The sequence below is a fragment of the Typopeltis vanoorti genome, chromosome 14, assembly GCF_054136105.1.
Source record: "Typopeltis vanoorti isolate ZY-2024b chromosome 14, IOZ_Tvanoo_1.0, whole genome shotgun sequence".
NCBI lineage: Eukaryota > Metazoa > Arthropoda > Arachnida > Uropygi > Thelyphonidae > Typopeltis > Typopeltis vanoorti.
In genome coordinates, this window is record NC_143562.1 from 39,040,292 (window position 1) to 39,061,121 (window position 20,830).

At 33.4% G+C, this 20,830-nt stretch overlaps 2 protein-coding genes and 1 long non-coding RNA gene across 8 annotated transcripts in view; 1 reads left to right on the top strand and 2 right to left on the bottom strand.

Moving 5' to 3' along the window:
• The window catches only part of LOC150099379 (uncharacterized), a 148,891-nt gene extending 146,386 nt beyond the window's left edge, over positions 1-2,505 (bottom strand). The window contains exon 1 of the mRNA XM_090404456.1: positions 2,313-2,505. The gene's annotated coding sequence lies outside the window, so the exon portion shown is untranslated. The remainder of the gene's footprint in view (positions 1-2,312) is intronic.
• Positions 1-20,830, top strand: part of LOC150099380 (uncharacterized) — a 75,586-nt gene that overhangs the window by 41,299 nt on the left and 13,457 nt on the right. Inside the window, exon 3 of one of the 4 annotated variants that reach the window (XR_016549414.1) lies at positions 10,543-10,804. The exons of 1 other annotated variant lie outside the window; for it this stretch is intronic. This is a non-coding gene — a long non-coding RNA (uncharacterized LOC150099380). Of the gene's footprint in view, positions 1-362; positions 415-2,499; positions 2,616-10,542; positions 10,805-20,830 lie in introns of those variants that run through there. 2 more of the 4 variants (XR_016549412.1, XR_016549415.1) reach the window with 2 other exon arrangements.
• Positions 14,618-20,830, bottom strand: part of LOC150099381 (phosphatidylinositol-binding clathrin assembly protein LAP-like) — a 289,787-nt gene continuing 283,574 nt past the window's right edge. For all 3 annotated transcript variants that reach the window (XM_090404459.1, XM_090404460.1, XM_090404458.1), the window contains one exon: positions 14,618-16,386. The gene's annotated coding sequence lies outside the window, so the exon portion shown is untranslated. The remainder of the gene's footprint in view (positions 16,387-20,830) is intronic.

Consider the following 20,830-nt stretch of genomic DNA (forward strand, 5'->3'; position numbering starts at 1 on the left):
GAAAAATAAAAATAATTTTGAAATTATAAATTCGTTTTTTTCATTGTTAGGCTGAGAACTTTTCAGACCACCCTCGTGTATATATATATATATATATATATATATAGTATGCATATAAATAAATACTCTAATTACACCTAGAATGCATTCTCTTGATAATACCAACACAGAAATAAATGACTTGCATAAATCAAATGTGCGTATGTTATATTCTATTCTACACATACATTAAATGCTTATAATTGCATAGAAAAAGGAGAAAAAAATCAGTAAAAGCATATCAATCTTGAAATGTACATATTCATCTGAATACAAACGACTGCAGTTGATAAATCATGTTTTAACGTATTTTTTTTTCCAAGGTGATAAAAAAATATCTTCAAGATGAAAGCGTTAAAAACAACAACGGGCAGCTTCCATAGTTATTACGAGGCCCGTGACCTTCACTTTTATGTTTACAGTTACATATGATGCCATTTGGTGTTCCGTTCCGCTAAGCTGTAGAGCATAGAATGTAATGATACGTGAGTTCTCCAAAAGGTGCACGGATGTGATCGTAGGATTTTAAACGTTACGTTTCCAGTGGTGTGTCTGTAAGAATATCTGAAAAGATTAATATTTTCAAAAAGTATGATCGCCATTTAGAAATCTGTAATTTAAAAGTGAGCAGACGACGCGCTACCTTTTAAATGCACATACGAAAATAAACGTGCCATAATACTTGTTAAAAATAAACTAGCAGGAAAATGAATCAATTTGAAGCGAATGAAAAAAGAATGCATTAAAGTGTTATTTATTTATTTATTTTTTTAAATAACATCCAATTTGAGGCATGAGGGTAAATTTGTTAATTGTGGGTTTCAAAATATATAAAAAATATAACAAGAAAGATTATTATAATTTATCGATGTTTCTGCAAAGAAGCTGATATTAAGTAGTCAGCATTTTTTAAAGATTTATTTTATTTATATTCCTTTACGTACTTGAATTTTATTCTTATCTTATTATTTGTGCAATTTATCATCATCATTATTACATTAAACTTCAGATGGTGACAACAACATGAACCAAAACGAGCTAAAAAAAAGAAATTTGTCGTTATAAATAGTAAATTATTGTGCTAAACATCTTTTCCTTCTAGAATAGGAGGATAAAATGTAATCGGCTTCACTTAAATGAAGCCGATTGCATTTTATCCTCCTCGGAAGAATGAAACATTACAATGTCACGTTCAAAGGAAGAGAGGATTATAATCCTTCAGAGAACGCTGCTGGTTATCTTATTATCTTTTGAACATATTTGGGTTACAACATATTTACATCGGTATTACGGCTATAAGCATGCTTTTACCATATTATATCATGGAGGTTTCCACGTAATAATAATAATAATAATAATATATTTAACTGCTATATTTGTGTCCCCCCCCCAATGTATTTCTAGTCAGATTGTACAAATGTTAAACTGCCACTGTATAAAACACGACAAAAATAAGGAAACAGGGAAAAACGGAACATTGCAATCTAAGACTAAGTAACCATCGCACTAGTCGACTAATCAAAAATTATTGAGGGAAAATTAATTAGGGAAGCAAACACATAAACAAGTACAATATCTCGTGACCATTTTTGTAAATTACGACCTTTTGCAGCACAAATGACCATTGATCAACACTATAGAGTTACTATGCACCACCTGTCGTCTGGTGAGTCATCTAGTTCTTTGCGAATAAAACTATTGGTTTAAACATACTTAATGAATAAATGACGATATTTTGTTATATTTTCCTAAAATATTTATTAATAAAAAATTTTACATGCTCTTAAGCATTTTAATTCAAAATTTAGTTTTAAAAGCCAAAAAAAAAAACATTATTAAACATGATTTTGAACACCCTTAAACCCAGAGCCAATCATAGTTATCGACCTTTTTTTATTTATTTATTATTATTTTTTATTAAGGGATTAAAATGGGTTTTCGTTTTCTGATAACTTTGAGTTAAATAAAAGTTTCGGTACTTTTAAGTAATCCTCACATAAATTATGCGAAAGTTCGCGAATAAGTTTGCAGTGTATAGGTTAGCGACCCCAACTTAAAACGATGCTGGATGTAATTTAGGTAACGTAAAGGGCATATATAATTCAGATAAATAATGAAACCTCTGACTCATATTACTTGTCCCGCTAAGGTCTGAAAGAGTATCCTTTTCCAGTATCGCATATCGACTTCGCTGATAAAGGTCGGGATAATGAAAAACCGATACCATTATGTACAAATTTTACGCTACAGGTCATAGGAAAATATTGCCTTACCGTAAAGCCAACCTTTGGGGTTCTTGATATTGTAGGCTAGAAAGTAGCACACTTGGTCCCCTGAAAATATCGGATTTAAAAAGGTAGAGTGCTGCTAAAAAAAGCAGGTGCACTTATGCGCTGATAGCATAAGAATAAAGAGAACAAATGAATCGGAACTTATTTTTTTTTTCTTCTTTCGTAACAGCAAGCAAGGGCAGAAAACAAGAGCAGAACAGTTCGCAAGCTTCCTACACAAACATCGGCCTGTATTCGTTTCAGCGTACGTACTTTATTCTGCCGCTAGGGTGTGTCGAATCGAATGCGACCATGGCTACAGCAAGTTCCGCAGAGAGCAAGGCAGTGAAAACATATACTAGCGCCACCTATATATGGATAGTTTCTCATTAACGCATTTCATAAATTCATATATGAATTCAATAAAGTTATTTAGATGGTGAGTTTTTTTTTTTGGCTTGATGAAACATATAAGTTGCAATTTCGAAAAGTAGATTTTTCTTTTCAAGTTGTTCCAGTAAAGAAAGCAAAATGAAAAACGAATGATTTTTTTTTTTTTAATATGCATAAACTAACAGGAATTAGCAATTTAGGTAACCAGTTCAGGAAATTTAAAAAAGGATCGAGATATTTACAAATACATACGTGCTCAGGGGTTAGTTAAGACACCCAGCTTGTTTAGTACTCCTATCGGAAATAAAATTTAAAAATTCTTTTAAACACACGTATAAGTGATTATATTAATAATAATAATATTAAAATAAATATTATTTCAGGTCAATAGTAGCGATTACTGTTGGTACATTATTGCAAAATATAACGTTGTAATATAGTCTCCTTCACTCAGATTAATAAGTTGGTGAATGAGTTTAGAATTATGATAGGCAGCGCCGTCGACAGGGTGTAGCAGAGAGGTAGCCTGCCTAACGGCGCCACCTAATTAAGTGCGCTTGTTCAGCCATATTGCGGTAGGCACCGTATTAAGGCAACAAGATATTTTACAACATCTGATGTAGATACAATAGATTTATTTAAAGAATTAAAAATTCTCTCAAAAATAATACAAGAGAAAATTAGTCCTCACCAAATTTTATCATATTTATATATCATATTTATATTTATATATATATATATATAACCAAAATCTTGTAGAAATTTATCCCAACGTAACCACTGCCCTAAGGATATTGTTAAGAATTCCTGTTAGCATAGCAAGTGCAAAAAGAAGTTTTTCCAAGTTTAAACTGATTAAAAATTATTTGCGAACAGCAATGATCCAAGAAAGATTGCTTGGTCTAGCAACTATACGGCAGAGGCGGACATAGCTTATAATTTAAATTTAGAAGAGTTTATAAGCAGTTTTATTGTGCGATATCCCCGTAGAGCAAACCTTTAATTAATATTATTATGTAATTGTTTTGCATTAATGTTTCTGTTGTAATAAAAGCAAAATAGCAATTGGAGATTTTCTTATATTTTTGGCTTATAATCCATCAGGGGCGATATTTAATTGTTTGCCTCAGGGCGCGATCTAATCTGGCAATGGCCTTGATGATAGGCATTGTGTAAAAAAATTATTAGTAGGGCCTTCAGTCGTGAGTCTTCATACGCCATGTCTCGAGATGTAATAATAATAATAATAATAATAATAAATAAATAAAGGAATTTTTATATATTAAATTATTTTTTAAGAAATATTGAATTTTTATATAAACTGCTCATGGTTACAAGTCACATAAAAAAAAGTAACCTGTTTTCGGGTATTAATATTTGAAGTTGAGATACATGACAGAACACAAATTTTAAACATATTTTTAATATATATATATATACACATATATATATATATATATATATATATATATATATATATTATTTTATATTATTTACATTCCGAATGTGTTATTTTGCAGTATCTAAATGTTTTACTTTACATATATTTTTTGAGCATTCGAAAATGAATTTTTTTTTTTTTTTTTTTTTTTTTTTTTTTTTTTTTTTTTGGGCGAGGCGCCAGAAGTTATTCGAAATGCGATTATAAGAAATACATTCACAAACGATTTATAATTATATTTCAATATGAGGAAAAAGTCGAAAAACATATTCAGAAAATAAACAAGAACAAATAAAGATTATATTTTAAAATAACCAGAGCCGGTCATCCTTTCAAGCTTTTTCTTTGCACAAAAGGAAAAATCTTTGTGTGTGTGTGTGTGTAAAAAGGCAACTGTAAGTTGATTCTTCATAGTTATTTAAGACAGATCCGATCGAAGGAAGTTACTGAAAGTATTATAAACTAGGTCCAATCGCCAACTCATGAAATAATCCTGCTAATATAAATGTTCGGAAAAATACCTAGACGTGACACCTCAATATATTTTACTTATCAATTATACTGAATAGTTGTATAATATATATATATATATATATATATATATATTCACGGGGTCGTTTTGCCTTCTTGCGAGATAAAAAAACTCCAGATAAACTGGTGGAAAAACCCTGCTGTCCTGACGGCCAAGACCGACTAACTTGGCTATGGCTAAGGAAGATCTTTAAGCTTCTCACGTCATCGATGGGAATATTTCCCGAAGCATACGGTTGCGAAGCGTACAGCCACTAGACTAACCGCGCGGACTATATATACGGTATCCTACGAAATAATCGGCATCATCAACCATCTCAAGATCAAAAAAGTCGCAGGTCCTGACGGCATCACTAACCAAGTCATCAAGGCACTACCACGCAAAGCCATAGCACATCTGGCAAACATCATAAACTCCATCCTCAAATGGCAGCACTTCCCCCAGTCATGGAAAATAGCTGACATCATCCCAATTCACAAATCAGGCAAAGACCCACACCTACCTGAAAATTACCATCCCATCAGTCTGCTATCCAACTAAGGGAAAATAGCTGAGAAAATCATCCTCATCAGACTCCAAGATTATGTCAACCAACTAAATATCATTTCACAAGAACAATTTGGCTTCCATCAAAATCACAGCACCACCCAACAGATCCACAGACTGGTAGAATACATCACCACAGGGTTTAATTGGAATCAACACACTGGAGCCATCTTCCTAGACATCTCAAAGGCTTTCAATAAGATCTGGCACCAAGGCCTCCCTACAAACTTATCATCGCTAACCTTCCACTAAACATGATACACCTGATCAAATCATACCTCTCCAACAGGAGCATGCAAGTCAAAATCAATAAAACAGTCTCAACCCAACGGAAAATCCTTGCTGGAGTTCCTCAAGGATCACTACTAGCCCCGATCCTGTTCAACATCTATATGGCAAACCCCTCAAAATCCTCTCACATCTACCATTGCCCTTTATGCAGATGACACGCCTATTCTATCCAAATCTTGCCAACCACATCTCGTTACCAAAAAAAACTACAAAACACCATCCTGAATCTATAAAAATGGTTTAAAGACTGGCGACTATAATTAAACCCCCAGAAAAGCAAAACGATACTCTTCACAAGAAGACGAGCATCCCCCAAAAGGGACATCACCCTGTTCAAATCTAAAATACCCCGAAAAACAAAAGCAAAATACCTCATAATAATTCTCGATAAGCGATTATGCTTCAACAGCCATATCAAGAGCACATGCACCAAAGCTTCAAAAGTTATCGCCCAGCTATACCCCTTGATCAACAGACACAGCAAACTAAGCTCAACAAATAAAATACTACTGTACAAGACAGTGATCTGTCCCACAGTCATATACGCCTCCCCAGCCTGGAGCCATACCTCCAAGACAAACATCCTCAAGCTACAAAGACTACAGAACAAGTGCCTGCAAATGATACTGGATGCCCCTTGGTTCATCAGGAATGCCCAGATCCACCGGGACATAAATATCCCCTACATCTCTCCACTACTATGCTCCCTAACAGAAAGATTCTTTATGAAGACATCTACGCATCCAAACCAACTAATACAGCAAGCCAGAAACTATGACGGTAATGACCACTGGAAACATAAAAGACCGAAAGCCATCCTAACACTCAAAGACGAATAACCACTTCTGCCCACTCAGGGCAAGCTAAAATAGCTCACAAATCTCTCCCATCACTGTTCCTGAAACAGACAACATGGAATATGAAAAGCGTCAAGCTTCATCCTCTGCACCATATATGTCCTGCGTGTTGTCGTGTGCCCATTTTGGCTGGGTGTGCTGTCGTGTGGGTTATGCAACCTGCACTACAATTTCACTTCAATTTGACCATATGCATGGGCTTGCGTCTGCAGAAAATTTTCCGGGGGAGGGACAAAGCTTGGAGACAAATAATTACATTAATAAATTTTTATAATTCTTGATTTAATTAAATAATTACATCAATAAACGTCTTTTAGCATTTTTTGATGTAATTATTTGTCGATGTAAACTATAAATACATTATTTTCATTTTACATCGATTTTAATGATCTTTAATTCCTGGGGAAAAAGTATTCGGAATTAATACAGTTTTTAGCACAATTTCATATATAAAAAAAAAAATGACTGGCATATTTTATTAAAAATCAACTAATTAATTAATCCCAAAATCCTAAATTAAATTATTTCAATTTTAAAGCAAAAAATCATAAAACTAACAAGTAAAATAATATTAAATTACATACACTTGCCTTTTAAAAATGTATTTTTCTGTTTAAATTTGTTTACAATTCACAATTCACACTTCACTCAGTGACTCACTAGACACAGAGGGCAATGAACTGGTCTCTGCTCACAATAGTAATGAACATTTTTTTCATAAATCAGAAAAAGATGAACCAAAAACAGAAACAAGTTTTATTGCTGCAATAAAACACGTGTTCTATGGCTACCCTGCCATGGGCCGAAACAGGCCAACCCATAATAATATTTTAAGACAGACAAAGCGTCCCAGGGTCGAGGGTGTAAGATTATCTCATTCTCACATATCTCAATCACTTTTACGTTTATAATTTGTGGAATTTTTTACTGGAACGCGGGGGAAATTGCCCCCCCCCCCCCCTCTGCGGACGCCCATGACCGTGTGATTGCATTTTTATCGATGTATGAAAGTTTTGAGAGGGCATAGCGCATCAGCGCTCATCTTAATTGGTCCAATGCAATTAATTGCAGGATAACTTTGAATATTTTTGCGTAGAGTGCGGGGAACAATCTTTGTTGTAGGATTTATTAGAAAACAACAATGAAGGTGAATGCTATGTTTGGTTTGTATATTTGAAATACTCAAAGATGAAAATATGTGAACCATCATTTATAAGACATGTAAGAATAGAAAAGAATAAGTGTGAGTAGAAACACTTTCATTAATTGTAAACGAATTATTAATAATTATCATTTATGATATATGTGTCCTATAAGTTGCTGGGCGCGATCCTATAAATTCTAAACATGAATAAGTGAATTTATGATGGCATAATTAAAAAAAAAACTTATGAAGAGAGAGAGAGAGTATTGCAGGAATAAATATGGTTTGATGGAGCAGCAAATCATCTCGTAAAATTTGTTGCATATGTTATGTGTATTTCTCTGGTTTGTGTATATTTCGCTCCATTTTCGAAGAATTTTATTTTGTTTACTGAGACTCAGTATACATAACATCCGATCATTATCGGACTTTCGGGAATCCTACATTCGTTTTTTTTTATTTTTTTTTTTTAGTATCAGCGGTTCTTTTGTCTTATCAATCTCACATATGCCGGTATTTTGTTGTAGATCAACAACGTCCTATACACAGAATATTCATTTTTATTCAGAAATGGATATTTTTACTGTCTGTTGTTTCCGAAGACTAGAATAAAAATGTCTCTATACCGTTAAAAAAAACTTTGCAACCTTAACAGATGTTATACTGCACAAGCAAAAGAAAAAACAATTAGCATTTTTATCCTAACATCCATTTTCAAATTTTCAGTTCCAGAAAACATGTATAACAACCATCAGATACAGAAACTCTCAACTCACGACATGTGACAACATTCAATTGGATTGGTTGACACAATAACCAATCGCAGCCACTAGGTGCTGGGTGAGCTCAAAATGTTAGCTCACCCAGCCTCGCCTTCTCAGCGGTTTAAAAATACTAAAACGCTAAGAATTTCACCCACTGCGCCCTCTTTACATCTTTTCGAAGGGCTCAAAGATGTATGCATTGCGAAAGCACACCCGGACTATTAACACGTGCAATGTTTACATGCTGAAAAGTGCCCTCTTCATAAAGCACTAAAGCTTTATGAAGAGGGCACACTGTATGTATATTTGTATACGTGTTTGGCTGAAAAAATATCAAAATTATGGTAAAAATTAAAAAAAATTAAACATGAAAAAATATTATTTATTATCGATAAAGTTATAGTTTGATATAATTCAAAATTACTTAAAAATAAACTATATTCTTCTTGTTTTGTTTCATGAAAAAATATTGTTTATTATCAATAAAATTATAGTTTAGAATAATTCAAAATTACTTAAAAATAAAATCCATTCCTTTAATTGTAATTAAAGGAATGGATTTACAATTTTTGGACATTACAATTAAAGGATTTAATTGTAATGTCCAAATATTTAAAGAGACGGAGTAAACACGATAAGCTTTACGAACACTCTACTACTGGCCAAACTGCTTATAAACAACAGGGGAACTGCGTGATGGACAGTGCCGCATTATGCTAATAGGTCGCATCTCACTATCACGTGCATATGCTTGTGCGCATGGCAATGACACAGCGGTAAACAGTGCTGCTAGCGTCCTTCACCCTCCTAGGTGCTACAGGATAGATTTTTATTATTTATACAAAATAAGAGAATTGTGTAGGGTTGTTGATGATAAAATTAAATATTACAAGCACATATAAATATAAATAAATTAATAAATATATTTATATATCAAGAAAAATTGGGGGTGCTATAGTTCAGCAGTGCCTATGCACAAGCTGCCACTGCTCATGAAGAGGACAATGAAGTATTAGTATATTGTGTTCAATTTTAGGAATCGTGAAATCTTCAAACAATTGGGGGGGGAGTCTTTAACATGAATAAATGCAAAAATATAATATCAATGATACTGATATTTCATGGATGAGCACTGCACACCCAGAATATTTGCCCCTGATATATATATATACATAGTATTGCTAGATTGGACAGATGATGTATCGGGATTATGATGAGACGGTAAGAAGACTTGTTTTAACATGGCAGTTATTTTAGATCATCTGTGAGGGACAACAGCATACAGCCCACTTGGAATAGTCATTTAATTTTGTGCATTTCTCCAGGAATCTAAGAAAAAAAAAAAAGCCACAGTTTCTAGTATTTCTGATCTTGAGCCTTTTGTTTCCATAATTTTCTTATTACTTTGGTCATTAGGTCTTTCCATCTGATTGGTACTCCAGGTGGTGCTACATCGCTCTCTTTCTCTCTCAGACAACAATTTGTCCCTCGACATTTCCATCCATCAGTAGTCAAAATGGCCTTCACATTTTATGCTTTCATAAATTGCATAAATTCAGTCACATCATTCACACAATCTTCTTCCTTACAAAAATCTTCTTCCATACCTGGCCCACCCAGGAGTTTACAAAATTCAATGCATCTATAATCTACCTCACATAGATTATAGATACATTAAATACTACTACTATGACAACATACGCCTATCAGACCATGCACTCCAAGCATGCCACAGAATTGACTGGAAAGGCACCAAGTCCCTACACCACACCAAAACCTGGTTTGAAAGAAAATTCAAAGCAGCTTGTGAAATGCTAAAACATTACACTGTCAACATTGCCAAACCTGAACAAAAATGATGCATTAATCATTCCAAGAACATGGAGGACCCATCTGCAATCTGTATAGCAACAAGAACAAAGCCCAAACAGAAGACTTCAATACAAGAGGACTTTAGAAATGTTTAATGTAATACTGTTTATATTTTTTAAATTTTATTTTGTTTTATTTTAACCTAGCCTGACCACAAGAGGTCAGGCTAGGTTAAATAATTAACAAGCATTTAGATTCAAATCTTGTACAGTGCAGTGTCATGTAGCTTGTATCTTATATGTATTTTTCCTGATAATGACCTCAATACAGAGGTCAAAACATCGAATGCTACTTTCTAAAGTTTGAGTAAAGTAATTATTCTAATACACGTGTTTTGTCTCCATAAATTCTTCCCTATGAATGCTCTTATGTAGGATTTTATTCTTATTGCAGTTGCAGAAAGCTGTTTAGTACTATGAGATGACATGTTCAGCAATGCAAGATTGTTCCAGTCTCCAGATACTTAATATAAGATATCTTTCAGATTCTTGGCTTATTTCAGACAATCCAGAAGATCTGCCTTTTTCATATTTATCTCCATTATTATGGAATAGAAAAATTAACAGACTGAAAAAAAGTGCTACTTTTTGGAATCTTTGTTAATTGCATATTATGCCGTTCCTTTTTTTTTTTTTGAGATTCATCCATATGTTATTCCTAGTATTCTATTCCATAGGTACATGGAATTGGCAGAGATATACGTGTAAACCAATATATTTACTGTATGAAGAAATAACTAACTGCAGGCAGCATATATTTATATTGCAAAATATACAGATGTATCTTTGTGGTTTCTCTTTAAAATTTTGTTCAACATTTCTCTCGTTTTCCCAAGATTCCCATTTTTTGGATTTAATTTGAGAAAGTGGGAAAACGTACTTATCTCAGTAAAAAGTCTAATTTCTTATATGTGAGGTTTAAGTTATAATAAAATCTGGATAAGCTGCTTTAAATTAAAGATTCAAATTATCATTTCAAAAAACACTAAAGATAGTAACATAAGCTCAAAATGAACAAGGCAATTCATTCAATGAAGAAATAAATCAATAAAATAAATATGCAAATTTTACAATTTAAAGAATTGGTGATTGTCTATTTCCTTTTTTATTTCTTCTTATATAGAAAAAATCTAATTTCATTCAAGTAAAATAATCACTCTCCCCTACATAAAAAATTATATAAATATAAGTAAAAAATATTACAAGTGTGTAGATATTAGTTTTACACAATATCACACTTGTTCACTTTCTTTCATGCATCTCAAACTTGAAACTATTTTTGATCTGAAGCCACCATGTTCAGAACTGATAGAGAAATGGAATGAAACATTTTAGTTTTATTCCCATCAGTTATGATAGCAGATGAAAATGATTTCTTCATGCTTGCTTCTTTATTCACTAAGGTATTCACAGCTTAAACTGTCAGCTTCAACGTAGAGAAAATTCCATTACATCCTGAGTCAGTTTTAAAATCACCCATCCTTAACTACGTTAACAGTCTTCCTTGGCTTTTATCAGAAATCCAATGAATAGAATGTTGCCCTCTGTGAAAACCAATTTAACACACTCACTGACTCAAAAGGTAATTAGCTACCATGAGTTCTGTCTTGTTTCTGCCATTTGATCCAAAATTCCATAAGCTTTAACATGTATTTCAACATCCAATTTGTTTTTAAGTAGAGAGAAGAGTGGAACGACTATATATATATATATTCTTGTAATTCCCTCTTAGTTCCTTTTTCTACTGCAGTAATAATTTCTGCTTTCTTTTGAAGGAGTTTAAAATGTGTTTAAGTGCAATGTTTCCTCTGTTAGGAAGAGAATATAAATAAATGTAGAATAGAGATATTAAAACATTGATCAGATGAATAATATGATCTCTCAATTATCCACATTGGGAAAGTGATTTGATCAGTTAGTTGAGGATATGGTTAACTGAATGTATGGTTACATAATAACATATACAAGTCCAATAACTTATTTAAGGACCAGTTAATTGAGGGTTTGGTCATTTAAAGACTAATTGCAACATTGTATTTAATGAATATGCTTAATAACAGCACAGTTATACGTATTCCTAAGAAAATAAAATTTCAAATAAAAAAAATATTCCAACTGACTTTTGAAATATTCAAGATATTATAAAATCCAATTAAGAGCTTTGTTTTCCCTGATGTGTGTGTGTGTGTGTGTGTGTGTGTGTATATATGTATACACACACGTGCATACACACATACTTCAATATCTGCTCTCCAACCAAAAGGTTGCAGGTTCGAATCCTGCAGTGGACATAGATGTTTGTGATCGTCTGTAAAAATACTAGTGGTGTTGGTGGGCAATAGAGGGCGTTGGTATAGATGATGCAGTTTGCTGTAGTTGGTGGATTAAGTGGTAGAGACAGAGTTATAGAGTAGGTGCCTTTTCTCAATAAGTCTTTTGACTCCTTGGAGGTGTCACATAATAAAAATTTTCCAAAAGTTACATATAATCTGAAGCTTCCTCAATCTTCAAAATACTGGTTTCCATAAATTAAGGAACAAAGAGAAAAATCACAACTCAAAAACTGATGATTTTTTTTAGGCAACTCAGTGAAAAGCAGTATGATCTGAGATGTGAAAAATAATACCCACAAAAATTGTATATAAATAGTTTAATTCAGTAACAAATGGGTACATCAAAACAATGGCTAAAACAAGGTCAAAATGAGATATCTAAAGTGCTTCAATAAGGAACGTGGTCATCCCTCACAAGCAATACAGCACTCAATGATGTTTCATACTGTTTATAATATGTCCAAGGGCTCAGTTGGTAATAATCATTACTCATGCAAAACTCTTCTAAATCCCTCAATGTTTTAGGGAGGGTGGTGGTGGGGGGGGAGAAGTGTGAGAGCAGAAAACATCAACCTAGAGCATCCCAGACATGCTTAATAAGATAATAGGAGACCTGGCTGGTCAGTCCATATGCACAATATGTTGAAAATATTGGTCTGCGAGCTTTGCTTGAGCACAGCATTAGTGTGTGTTGTAGTATATTATTGCACCCACATACAAACATAGGGGTCCAGGGCCTTGTCTCGATAAGTTGCAGCATTCATGGTTTTGCTAATAAGCATATACAGGTTGTGTGTCCATCCAATGAGATGGCTCCCCAAACCATCACACTCTACTCCCCACCATAAGTGTCCCTTTCAGATGATATATAGAAATGATCACGTATCTCTGGTTCTCTCCAGATCAGAGTACACTTGGTATCGCTTTGAAGAGCAAATTGAGACTCATCTGTAAACAATACTGACCCACAATGGTCTTCTTGTGTCAAATTGACATGGAGCCTGTCTCATTTCAAATGTTCACCTCCTGTGGCAGGGGGACAGATAAACTACTGATTGCCTAGCATACAGACACATGAAGCCTTCTATGCAGATACCAATGTTCCTGTAGCTAACACGAAGTTATATCAGCTGATTCAGGGTGGAACTTGTTTCTGTGAGCAAATAATCTGAGACATCAGTCACCTGCTGCAGCTGTAGTCTATGGCTTTTCTTCACTGCATTTCCAGGATGCTGTTCGTGATTGTTGGAATTGGTTTCACAGTCTGTGATCCACATAACTCACATGCAACTATTGGCAACCTCCTTCTGACTTTGGCCAGCCTCGTCTTATGATCAGCTGAATTCATCTGTTAAATAATGTCTTGCAGCCATCTATATCCAAGAATTTCGTTATCACGAGATGTCTTGTTCCCATTCCAGACACAAAATAAAAATACCACTCCAAAACACTCACCTATATGCCCTAGTTTATTTGCATATACAGCTGATTGCACCAGTAATTTGTATACAATAACTACTCAGCATTGCTTTTACATAGTGTACCTGACTATGCTTCCCCCCCCCCCCCCCCCCAAATTATTGCAAGTTTTCTTTGTTCCTTAATTTGTGGAAACTAGTGTACTTGTTTGGTATTTTTTCATTCAGCACTTCTTTTCTGCTCAACTTCCAATGCTTTATAAGTCCCAAATCTGACCAGCCAGCCTTAGAATACTGTTTTCACATTTGGCTTGGTGCACTCAAAAGCTTTCCAAAAATTCTCATGTATACGGGTTGCCTATTAGTTATTTTATTTTTTTAAAATAGGTACTTTCATGGGTGTTGCTCTGCTTTCCTCTAATCATGTAAGAATGCTAACAGCCACTGGTCAACATTCATACACAGTTCAACCACAAGCATATCAAACCAACTTTTCATCACATTCATCTACTTGTATTCTTTGAAATTAGAATTCCCTGTACTGTTTTTTCCAATGAGTACAATCTCTAGCTCTTCAAAAACTTGTTAAAAGATTCTCTCTTTTATTACACCACCCCCACACATGGCACTATTTCCATACGTTTTGTGACTTTTCATGTGTTCGGTTAATATAAAAATATAGCAGTATGTTACAGTAGTAATTTATCTATAGTTCACATTAAGCAGAAACTAAAACTTTATTAAAGTAAAATTTGATTATACAGTGTAAAGAACATAGGATATCTTATAATATACATATAAGTACTGTCCTTGTATATTTATACCTGTGTTGGAAAACATATCCTAGATCATTGGTACACAAGATTCAGTTTTACTATCTCAGAAAAATATCTGATGGAATTTTGCTTATTTACAGTTATTTTAGTTTAAACAGTCTATGTCTTGAAATCAAGTTGGCAGCATTATCATGAATCAAGTCATGAAAAAAAAAATGACAGTGGTTGCGGTCTTAAAAATCACTAGAAAGCAAGTTTTTTGAAATTTTTTGCTTTTTTATCACAGTCATACTTGCTTCAAATTATTCAAAGAATTCACTATATACAATGTTTGTTAACTCCAATTACTTTTCTCTGCTGACAATTACTTTCTTTTCTGAATTAAAAAAAAAAACTACTGACAGTAGTAAATGGAAAGAAGGCAAATTTCTTTTCAATAAGCTTGATCTGTGTTTTCTCAGTATTGAATATTGATATAAATTGTTCTTAAAAGATAAGATTTTTGCTCATAACTCTTTATAATTCATTCACATATACTGTTATTAACAACAGAAAAAAATTAATAAGTTATCAACAGGTATCCATGTTTTTAGCAAATGTAACAAAAAAAGTCTGCAAACCAAGTGTACATATTTCTCATTTAGAAATGACAGGAGAAAAATACTGCAATTTTGTAAATCATAAGTTTAAATCCAGTCAGCCTTAATATCTTCACTATGAATAGCAGAAGTATAATTTAGAAAAAGTACATCAGATTGCTGGCAAGAACAAATATTTAATACTGTAAAACAAATGAAAATTAACCAATTTTAATAAGCAAATTAAAGATGCTAATACATCAATAAGTTGCAAGAACAAATAATAGGGGCAGGAGAAGTAAGGTAGATATAATTCTGTTAGAATTAGTGAACGCACCACATCTGCAACAATATGACCCTTTATTAGGACCCAAAATGCACACATACATACATATATACACCATCAAAACTGACCGCTGATATATTAATATCATAAAACATAACAGTTCAAGTCAACCTACTGTTTGTGCATCAGGAGTCCATACGCATATAAATATAACAGAAGCGCAACAACAACAGGAGCTATAACAGAAACCTGGAATGTGCTATATTCTTCATTATACAAATAATATAAAATCATTAAATTTTAACATCTGCATTCTTCTGACTAAATATTAAGCATACAGATCTTCATAATTTAGAAGAAAAAAATGTTTACATGATTATTCACACAAACAATTTCTTTACAATTCTATACATTCTAGCTTAACTAGCACCACATGGAGTTAGAGATAATTTCATTCTCTCCTTTTTTCCACAAACAAATGGCACAAAACCAGAAACGGTTTTATTTTTCTGGATTTAATTTACACCAAAATTTTAATATCCATTTCATTGCATTCGACGATGTACATATGCATATAATTAGTTTAGGATGAAAAAGCCATTATGCTATATGGACTTGTAAGCAGAAAAATCAATAAACCCATTTAAATTAAAAGATATATTAGGAACACACTGCTGATTCTTTCAGCTTTTTTGGACTGATGTCATGGCACCGGTAATCAGTGATGGCCTTTCTTCCTTGTTGTACACTTTCTTTAGTTGTTCAAGTTTTCTTCTCATATTTTGGTACTGAAGAAATGTGCAAAATACACAACTGGTAGACTATTCCGGGATCCAAAAAAATTTTCCTACATACACAACCAAAAATATATAAATTGTTAATATATGAAATATAACTGAAGCCAATTTAAAATTATATCACTAATTTTGTTTAAAAGGATTAGAATAACAATATCTGGGCTGCCTGGAATTCTCTTTACCCACATCTATTACAATAATTATTATAGAAAAAATTACTTCACTATCCATTCCATTCATGCATGCATCTTCAATAGTTCAATAATTTTACTGAGAGGCTTATAAATGGTGAGTAGGAGTATTATACTGAAAGAGGTTTTCATTTTTGCCAATTAAGAACAAAACACAGTGAAAAGGAGTGTTAAAAGATGAGTGATCTTATTTTGTGTGAAGTTTATAAACAAGATACTTAAAATGTTAAAGAGGCTGACTATGCTTCCCCCCCCCCAAATTATTGCAAGTTTTCTTTGTTCCTTAATTTGTGGAAACTAGTGTACTCGTTTGGTATTTTTTCATTCAGCACTTCTTTTCTGCTCAACTTCCAATGCTTTATAAGTCCCAAATCTGACCATGATCAAGTATTATCATAGAAACAGAATTTGGCAGGTATAAAAAGTTTAAAGAAAGCTGGAAGTAACACAAGTGAGGATGCATAAATGGTCATCTAAGCACATTAAGAAAAAAGTTCTATAAATGTTTTGAGCAATGGCAGCATCATTAATTTAAATGTACAGCTTTCTAAAGCAGCTATTTCGAAGGGGACAGAATCAATCAGAATGTGTTCTAATTGATTTTGTGCTGTTGTGATGTTTCAATAAATTTTAGTAAATTAATTTTGGCATAAGCTTCACAGGTTCTAATCCAATTTGCAAAGATGAAATTAAACAGAAACAATTAAAAATCTGTTTTGTATGAAAAGGAAGTATTCTTTTTATTATTGCACAGGCACCTCCATGGGGTCCTAAAACTTATATTGGGAGATCCAAACTATCAACACAATATTTATCGTACCTCTCCTTGAACCCCCACTCACAACGAACTCAGGCAACCCATTCCATTCATTCAAACTCGCCAAGTGAAAAATCTAGCCTTCATGCCCTTTCTAACCACACTCTCATCCAATTTATAAGGATGACCTGTTGTTCTGCCTGCACTAACCAAGTGCAGAAACATTTCCCCTGCCTCAATCCTTTAAGTAACTTAAATGTTTCTATCTTATCATCCTTTTTCACCTATTAACCAACTTTTACAATCCAAAAATCCTCAACCTATCCTCATGGGGAACATTCCACAGACCACTCACCATTTTGGTCACTCGCCTCTGGATCCTCTCCACAACTTACTCATCCCTAAGAAACCCAGATATCCAGATGTGGTTGTATCAAGGCCTTATAAAGAGGAATGATAACCCACTTATCTGTGCTTGTTGGTGTGTTCTTCAATAACCAAGTAATCCTGTGAGCTAACCTAGCAATTTTTGCAATATGCCTCTAAACTTCAGCTCTTTATCTACTACTATAGAGGTGTACAACCCACAGCCTGCCTGCGGCCCTGGACTGTTAGTAATGTGAATCCATAAGATCTTAAACTTTTATTATTATGCAATATTTAGCAATATTTTTTATGACTATTGCACAGTCCACAGTGGTACAGTGCGGTGATAATTTCTCCTCCTGCGCCTACCACACAGCCAAATCGAAACCTGCGTGTATCAGACATTACATGCACCTGAGTGACTTGGCTAATAAGATGCAGCGATTACCAATAATAATATTTCAACCTACTTATATGTGCATGTTCCAATGAAGATGGGCATTTTTGTCATTAAAGAGATATATAGATATTCTTTTTTAAATTATTAAACTTGAGCTTCTTGTGTTATTTAATAAAATAATTTTTTAGCAGCTATGATATAGAAGTACAAAAATTTATCTTATAGTTTTTTGCTCATGATATTATTATAATTACATTCAACATCACTAATACTATAAAATTAGTATTAGTAATGTTTATTGTATGCTCACAGTTCATAGAACCGGGCCTGGCAGATTGCCAAGAATAGTCAATTCATGTGGAAGGGGAGAAAGAAATAAAGGATTTATGAATTGGTCACCAACTCGTGAAATCACATGCTTCACACGTAAAATTTTCCAACTGTTATACAAGTAAAATAGTTACTTCAAAAACTACGATGTTCATAAAAGAAAAGTTAATTTTCCAACGTGTAATAATAAACAACCCATCTCACAAGATGGACTGATTACCCTATTATCGGAATGGATTCTCCTTCTTCTGACATGCAGAAGTGTTGAAGGGTCTTGCATCTGTGTGCATGCAGTATTTAATTATTAATTTTTTTAACCCCAGCATGCATTAAACGTCATCTCAAAAGAAAGTAGAACCAAAAAAAAAAAAAAAAAATCGTGGATAAAGGAAGTATTCAATAAAAAATGGACAAATGAGTTCTTTTTTTTGTTGAAAAAAATAAAAAGGCCCTATGCTTGATTTGTTTGGAAATCAAGTCAGTTTTCAAAGATTATAATTTGAAAAGACATTATATGCAAAGACATGCTTCCAAATTCAATGTATATAAGGAATGCTTTGTAAAGACAAAATAGAGAAACTGAAAGAAAGTCTTTCATCTCAACAAAGTTTTTTCAAGGAAGTTCCCACTCAGACTATTTATAAAGGCTAGTTATATGGTAGCAAGTCTGACTGGCAAAAAAATCAAAACCATTTACTGATGGCGAGTTATTAAACAATGTATGGAAAGTGTCACAGATATAATTTATCCTGATAAAAAAATGGATTTTTCTAAAATCAGCTTGTCTCATCAAACTACAGCTAGGCAAATTGAAGAAATAGGGGAATCTATCAAAAGAGATTTGGAGAGTAAAGCTGCAATTTTCAAATTTTATGCTTTGGCGATGAAAGTACCGATGCTACAGATACGGCTCAACTTGCCATTTTTATTAGAGGTATTGATAACAAATATAATGTTACTGAAGAAATTGGCTTCTTTGGTACCATTAAAATACAACTAAATCTCTTGATTTGTATAAAGCAGTAAAAATTACATTGAAGCGATTTTCATTAACCTTTGCCAACATATCTGGTATAGCTACTGATGGCACCCAGCGATTGCTGGTAAAAAAGCAGCACGTATAAAGTTAATAGAAATTACTGCTAGCAACTCACATTTGATGAAATATCACTGCATCGTACACATCAAGAAAATTTTAATAAATTTAGTTTAATCCTTTATCCAAGTGTGAGCAAACAAAGTTTACGCCTGAAAATATCTTGAGGACTGGGTTAAGGTAATACACAACGCCGAACAACTCGTAGCAAAGGTGGACCAAGCTAACATCACTCCTATCTCAGTATCTCCCATAATGCAAAACACATCTCCTTGCGAATATGTATAATGTTATGCATTAAGGGAAGGGCCACTACCCAAACTAGTTTTGACTTTTATTGAGGTCTCTTCAGTGGGAGCCAGGCCCAGAAGTGGAGATAACCTTGCCATTGCTTCTGCCTGGTATCTCCACTTCTGGGCCTGGCTCTCACTGAAGAGATCTCAATAAAGGTCGAAAGTAGTCTGAGTGGTGGCCCTTCCCATAATGCATAACATTATACATATCAGCAAGGAGATGTGTTTTGCATTATGGGAGATACTGAGATAGGAGTGATGTTAGCTTGGTCCACCTTTGCTATGAGTTGCCCGGTGTTGTACTATCTTACCCCAGTCCTGAAGATATTTTCAGGTGCAAACTTTGTTTGCTCATACTTGGATAAAGGATTAAACTAAATTTATTATAGTCTAACCAAGTGAAAAATAAACTTTCATCATCAAGAAAATCGTCAAAGTTGTGAATTTCATAAGGTCCAAGAAATTGAATCAGCATCAATTCCAAGAGTTCCTTAAGAGTATGGATGCTGATTATGGGGACATCATTCACTTTTCTGAAGTAAGGTGGCTAAGTCGGGGTAAAATGCTTAAGAGATTTTATGATTTGAGAAATGAAATCAAATTATTTATATAATCAAAAGAAAAATTTGTACCAGAACTTTAAGATAAAGAATGACTTGCAGATTTAGTATTTTGGTGAAAATGAACTTATCTGTGCTATGTTTCAAACCATAACAGCGTTTGAAATGAAATTTAAATTATGACAAGCTCAAGTTATAAATAATTTTATGCATTTCAATATGTTGGTTAAACACCCTGTGAACAGCAAAAAATATGCTGCTTTTTTCCATTTTGATACAGGAATTTGAGAATAGGTTTAGATTTCAGAAAAAAGTTTTTGTATATTTGCAACTCCATTTTCAATCGGCATAAATACATTACCTTCGAATTTTCAAATGGAAAGTATAGAGTTGCAGTCAGATATTCAATTCAAAGCCATGTCTCTTTGCTAAATTTTTATAAGACCTATCTTCCCAGAGAAAAATAATCCTTCACTTCACAATCATACTTTATTCATGTCA